The 6562-nt window shown below is 44.0% G+C and overlaps 1 protein-coding gene across 8 annotated transcripts in view; it reads left to right on the top strand.

The window, feature by feature from the left end:
• Positions 1-3110: 3110 nt before the first annotated feature.
• The window catches only part of FAM168A (family with sequence similarity 168 member A), a 225764-nt gene continuing 222312 nt past the window's right edge, over positions 3111-6562 (top strand). For 2 of the 8 annotated variants that reach the window (XM_079103823.1, XM_079103816.1), the window contains exon 1: positions 3115-3322. The gene's annotated coding sequence lies outside the window, so the exon portion shown is untranslated. Of the gene's footprint in view, positions 3323-6562 lie in introns of all 8 variants that reach the window. The other 6 variants (XM_079103818.1, XM_079103817.1, XM_079103819.1 and 3 more) reach the window with 6 other exon arrangements.

Genomic DNA, 6562 nt, shown 5'->3' with positions numbered 1-6562 from the left:
AGGGCTTTTTTTTTTTTTTTTTCGGTGCTGGGGATGGAACCCAGGGCCTTGTGCTTGCAAGGCAAGCACTCTACTGACTGAGCTATCTCCCCAGCCCCCTTAGGGTTGTTTTAATTTGCATCTCTCTAATTACTAGAGATGTCGAACACTTTTTCCAAGGTCTAATTTAGAACCCGACTGCCAGATTCCTGGTCCAAGAAGCTTCCTCACACCTCTTGACTCTCCTAACTCAGATAATGCTGATATGGCTAGAGAGATCAGAGCTCTTCTAATTTTGACCACCAAGCTTCCAGTTCTTGTCACTAGAAAAGTGGGGAAGGAGGAGGAAAAGAAGTGAAGACAGGATTTGGAAGAGGCATGGTCAACAAGACAGAGGGAGGGACTTGTTACATAGCCAATACACCATAGGCACCTTTTTCGCTGTTGTCAGAAAAGGGAAAGGAAGGTTGGAATTCTTAAAGTTGGGAGATTAGGATGAAAAAGGAAATAGGCAGTTGAAAAAAGACAGTGCTTGATATATTTGGGGAACATGGGTCCTGAGGAAAAGCAATGTAACCAGAGTGTGCTGTTGGGGGTGCTAGAGAGAGAAGCTTCATCAGGACTGTGAACTGTTATTTTTGCACCTAAGCAACCAGGGCTTTCTCTCAGCTTTCCTAAGCTCCAGTGGGCTGGGTGGTAGAGTTCAAATGTCCTATTATTTTTTTTTTTTTTTACAGAACATCAAAGAATAATGACATAAAATTGAAAATACTGTAATTGAATACATTATTTATGTTAAATCAGAGATCATCTGATACCATATTCCACATTTTCTTTTTTTTGTTATTTTGTTTTTGGTTCGGTGCTAAGGATCAAACCCAGAGCCTTGTGCAAGGCAAGCACTCTGCTACTGTTTTACATACCCAGCCTCAGAGTCTACATTCTGGAAGAGCTAGACATAGGTGTCAGAAGAAAAACGAATATTTTTTTTTTAACTGCAAAACAAATTTATTCATTCTGTAGAAAATGCTTTGTGTAAGCACTGTGTTCTTCCGTTTTTACTTCCCTCCTCACAGTCTCTAGCCCATAGATCAGAAAGCTATCCTATGAGAAATAAGATGTAAGGATTAATGAGTGTGCTTAAAATATGCCAAAGGAAGGTAGGATTTTGGCCTAAGTTTGAAGAGTGAGTAAGAGGAGGAAATGGGTGTGGAAGGACAAGAAAAGGGAAACATTTGAAAACATTGAAAATTGAGAAAATTCTTTGTTAATGATATGAATTAGAAGTCCTTATCATTGTTTTAATAGAACTATTGAGCTCGCAGAACCAGACAGAGTCCTTAAGCACTGCTGAGGCAATGGAGAGCCACAAAATATTTCTAGGCAGGAGAGAGGTTGTTGGATTTGGAAATTTTACTTTTTTGGAAAGGGTCTCACAATTTTTCTTTTCTTTTCTTTGATAGTGGGGATTGAACTCAGGAGTGCTTAACTAAGTCACATCCCCAGCACTTTTTTGTATTTTATTTAGGGACAGGGTCTCACTGAGTTGCTAAGTGCCTCACTACTCAGCCCTTTTTATTTTTTATCCTGAGACAGGGCCTTGCTAAATTGCTGAGGCTGGTTTTGAATTTGTGATCTTCCTGCTTTAGCTTCCCAAGTGGCTGGAAATACAGACCTGAGCCACTGTGCCCAGCAGTCTCGTAGCTTTTCATAAGTAGTATATGCTGCTAGGCCCAGTGGAGCACACCTGTAATCTCAGCACTGGAGAGGCTCAGACAGGAGGACTCCACCGTTGAAAGCCAGTCTCAGCAACTTACAGACCCTGTTTCAAAATAAAAAATAAAAAAGGGTTGGGCAGGAGGCTCAATGGTTAAGCGTCCCTAGGTACCAAATTCCCCAGTACCAAAAAAAGAGAAAAGTCTGGGGGTGTAGTACAGTGGTAAACACCCCTGGGTTTAATTCTCAGTAGTAGCCCCCTCCAAAAAAAAAAAAAAGAAAAAAGAAATGTTTCTTTTCAACAATTCAGTCAATATGAAAATTAAAATAACTTGAAATCTGACACCCTTTACCCCAGATAATCACTAATAATATTTTGGGGGAACCTTTTTCCAGAAATCTATGTTTATAGAATACTGTCTTAAATTTCACATAAACTGTACCTGTCTAAACATAGTGTTTTGGAATTATTTTTCCCCTTGAGAGTAAGTTGAAAACAGCTTTTCATGTCAATAGATCTTCATCATTTTAAATGGCTACTAAGTACCGCATTGTATGTATGCATACATTACCATTTAATGAGCCTCCTACTGATGGATACTTACATTTTCCCCCATAATCAACAACCTAATATAACAATCTGTGTGCTTGTCTTTTATCCATTATCTTTTCAAGGTAAATTCTAAAAGTAATGATGCCGTAAATGTACATAAATGTCCTTTTTACATTTGAATTCAAGTTGCCAAATCGTCCTCGAGTTTGCGAAGATACCAGTGAAGAAGCTGCCTCATTATTCTGGAGTGAGACAGTAGTAACGGAGATGGGGAGTACAGAATCACAGGTGATTAGCTCATCTAGGCCTATGCTCGGTGGGTTGATATATTCCTTCCCTTTTTCTCTTTCACTTCTTTTTCTTAACATGGAGGAAGAATCGAGAACCGCATCTCCTACCTTTAGCAGGGACTACACTCACTGGGAACTGTAGTACCGGGTCTGAGAAGGGTCCGGAAGGAGGAGAGTGGGAGGCTGTGGGGCATGCTGGGAGATGTAGTCCAGTGGGCGGCAACCCGTGCCTCTGAGTAAGTTGGAGACGCTGAAAGCTTCGCCACCTGAGAATGGGGATGCAGAATCGCCTGACTTTCCCGACATGTGGTCTTCAAGGCTATAAAAGCTGTCAGCGCACCGACAGCTCCATTCCATTGTCTCTGGCGGCAGAAGGCAGAGACAGCGTTGGCGCGGCGGGAAGCAAAGGCCGAGTGCGGGCCGAAACAGGGCATGCCGGGAGTTGTGGTCCGGCCGTGTTGAGGCCATGGGACGTGTCGCGACGCCGCGCCGGCTCCTCCTCCCCCGCCCTTCTCAGCGGTCCCCCGCCCCCTCCCTCCGCCTCCTCCTCTCTCGCCTGCAGCCGATCGTCCCCTCCCCCCACCCGTCGGGCTTCTCGGCGGCTACTGCAGAGGATTCAGAGCCGAGTAGCTGAGGAGGAGGAGGCTCCCGTCCCTGCGCGCCACCCGCCACCCTACTGGACACGGGCGAGGGAGCGAGAGCGTCGCCGCTGTAGCCTCCAGAGAAGACAAGGGCATCGCCGCCTGTCGTCGCCGCAACCTTTTTCGCCTGCAGCGGCTAGCCGGTGAGGAGACCCCCCCAGGCCCCCCCACGCCCCGGCCCGCCGCTCCGCTGGTCTGGAGCCTGTGCTGGAGGTGCTGGGGAGAAGGAGAGTGGGGGCTGCGGAGCCCCCGCGCGGGTTGGGGGGAGGGGGCTGGGGTCGCGATGGAACGGCGGGCTGGTGGGGGAGACTTGTCCGAGCGCGGGCTGGGGGTGGGGTGAGGGTGGGACCCAAGCAGGTTGGGGGGTGATGAAGGAGTGTGGGCTTTTAATGGGGGAATAGCCGGACCTGGGACAGGAGCCTGTGTGTGTGTGTGTGTGTGTGTGTGTGTGTGTTGGGGCGGGGGGTGTCAGGAAGCATTTGGGATAGTCTTGGGGTGAGATGGGAGACTGAAGTGGGATGTTTTTTATAATGGGGGAGGGGACTAAATGAGGGTGGTGATTTGGGGTTGGCCTGGAGCAGTTGACAGCTTGGGATCTGAGCCCTGCTGGGAGATAGGTGGATGATTTCAATATAGAGTGGGATGTAAACCGTTGGATAAGGCCCTGGGGAATGTTTTAATTCAGTAAGGTGGAATTTGGGGTGGGACTGGGACAGACTGATGGTGGTGATAGGGTGGTAGGAGCTGGGGGTGAGGGACTTGGCATGGGTTGAGACCTGAGCTTGAAGCGGGCTTTTGTCACCTGGGGATGGTGGAATTTGCGGAGACTTATGGAATTAGCATGGTTAAGATAGAGCGGAGGGGGTGGGATTTGGGATTTTCCTGGAATGGTTGATGAAGGTTGGAATAGGCGCTGGTAGGGGTGAGACTTTCAATCTCAGGGAGGGAGTGTGATGGTGAGCTGGCAGGAGGGGGATAAATTGGAAGTTAGGCCCAAAATGGGAGGATAAGGATTGAAATTGGGGGTGGGGCACAGTGAAATAGAATTTAGGGTGATCTTGGACTCAGTGGAGAGGGCATGGTGGCACATAAGACTGCTAGACTGGATTCACTGAAAGAATAGTGGCAGGTGGTGAGCAAGATTGGGGGATGGTATCTTGAAGAAAATGTCCCTTGGCCAAGGTGGCAGAAGGAGTTTTGGAGAAGGAATGTTTGTAATGAGCTGGAGAGGTGGTTGTAGATGGTGAGGTGAAAGAGGGGAAATATAAGATGTGGGAGACCTGGAGTTGTTGGTGTGGATGGGACAGAGAGGATGAAGAGGTGAGCAGTGCTGGGCAGGAGTGGGTTGGATTGTTCTGGAGAGGAAGGATTGGGATGTCCTCTAAGAGGTTTAGGGGTTGGAACACTTAAATGGGCAGTTTTGGTGGCTGTTTTTGGGGGAGAGGCAGTAATTAGAAGGTTGTAAAAGGGTACTTTGCAGGGGACAGAGAAGGTACATTAAAGACTCTCCTGGAGGACATTTTAAGATGTCAGTTTGATCTTTTTGTTTGTTTTATTTATATTAGTATCTTTTGGAAGTAAAGTCAGCCAAAAAGGTAAAGTTGAGAGGGGCTTCAGTTAAGGAGGGGAGGGTGTCTTTTATTATTCTTATGTCATAAAGAGGAAGTTGGAGGGACCCACTTTGAAACTAAAGGTCAAGGAGGTGCAACTGGGTTGTGATAGGTATCTTTCTGTGTGAGAACTCTGCCTTTTCCTTTCCCCTTCACCCTGGTGCATTAAAACTAGTCCTGGAATTTGGAATTTAAATAGATTTGATGAGCTTGAGGTTGTTAAGGGTGCATTCCTTGCTTGAGAACTGATGAATGAGACTTAAAAAATATGAAGCTGAATTTATTTTCTAGGTAGGCAACGTGTATGTATGCAGAAAGAGCTTAGGCCTTTTTTCCCTCCTCTTAAAATTGATTGCTTGAAGACTCCATTTATTGGTGTCCTGGTTTGCAAGGCAATTAGACCCATCATTGTATTGCAGGCTAATAATCCTGAGATGAATCTTGGCATCACTGCTTTATGTAAACAGAAGACAGGAAATATGGAAATGTCATAAATATTCATTGGTGAGATGGTGAGATGGTACTGATGGAGTTTTTCATTTGATTTTCTTTTGACATTGCTTGATAAGATTTAAAATAATTGGACTATTTCTATAGATTGAATTTTCTTCTAAAGGAATTCAGGTGATCAGAATTCTGTCAGATGTGGATAAATGAAGTATATAGAATCATTTTTATTTTTTAGGGGATGATGTTGATGTATGCATTGTATTAACTACAGAAACAACATCTCCATCTATTCATCGGAAATTTGATTTAAAGCTTAGAGATATACTTATTCTCATGGCACAATGCTGATGATGGAAAATAGAGAGGAGTGTAAATGGAGGGAACATCTTTAGGGAAATTGTTTTCTGTACTTATTGCATTAACTATGATATGTTAAATATGAAGTGGATGTTGATTAGAGCTCAGACTGAGGAAAAATGATATGTAAAGAGGATAAAATTGGCACCAATGGGATCAAAAATATTCTTTTTATTTTTGTTAAAGCTTCACAGTTCAGCTTGAAAACAAACCATTTTTCTTGGCTTTCAGTTGAGCACAAAAATGCCTACTTGGAGTCTTTTTTTTTTTTTTTTTTTGTAGTTTTCATAATAGGTAGAATGATGGAAGATTGAACTCACCCTTGGAATTGAAAGTGTTTTGTTACGAGGAGGTTTTCTGTATTACAATAAAAATCAGTTTTGAGCAATTACCTGTAGTTCTATGAGAGTGTAATCTAACTAATGCAAACATTTCTCCTCTTAACTTTACTCTGGGGTCCAGACCTTGCCTTTGTGCATCTGCAGGTAATGTCTAGAGTTGGGATGTTTCTATTAAAGTTCTAGCTTTTGAAAGCTCAAAATGAAAAGTAATCACCGAGAGAAATGTGTTGGTGGATTTTTTCCCCCCTACAGCTGTGGTCACCTGTGCAGTATTAATGTGTATAAAGTGTTTTAGTGTCTTAACTTCTTTTGACCCTTGAGACACTCTGGTGAAAAGTGGAGAGCAGGTGGAAGTATTGGTAGAGGCCTTGGTAGAATGAAGAGCTCATGAATTTAGGAGTTAAACTGGCTTCAAATCCATCACTTGAAAGCTGAGACTTAAGTAAAGTCATTAGAAACCTTTCATATTTAGTAGTAATGGTTGCTCAGCATTGTGAATGTACTGAGTGCCCCGAGTCATACACTTAAGTATTCTAAAACAAAACAAACAAAAAACCCATTTATACTTCCCAAAGCTATCAAGAGGAACAAATCAGTTCATGTCCTGAAATTATGTCTTGAAAAC

Source organism: Sciurus vulgaris (assembly GCF_902686455.1).
Source record: "Sciurus vulgaris genome assembly, chromosome: 11".
In the NCBI taxonomy this organism is placed as follows: Eukaryota; Metazoa; Chordata; class Mammalia; order Rodentia; family Sciuridae; genus Sciurus; species Sciurus vulgaris.
The sequence above is the reverse complement of the archived record's forward strand: the minus strand, read 5'-3'. Positions and strand labels throughout refer to the sequence as shown.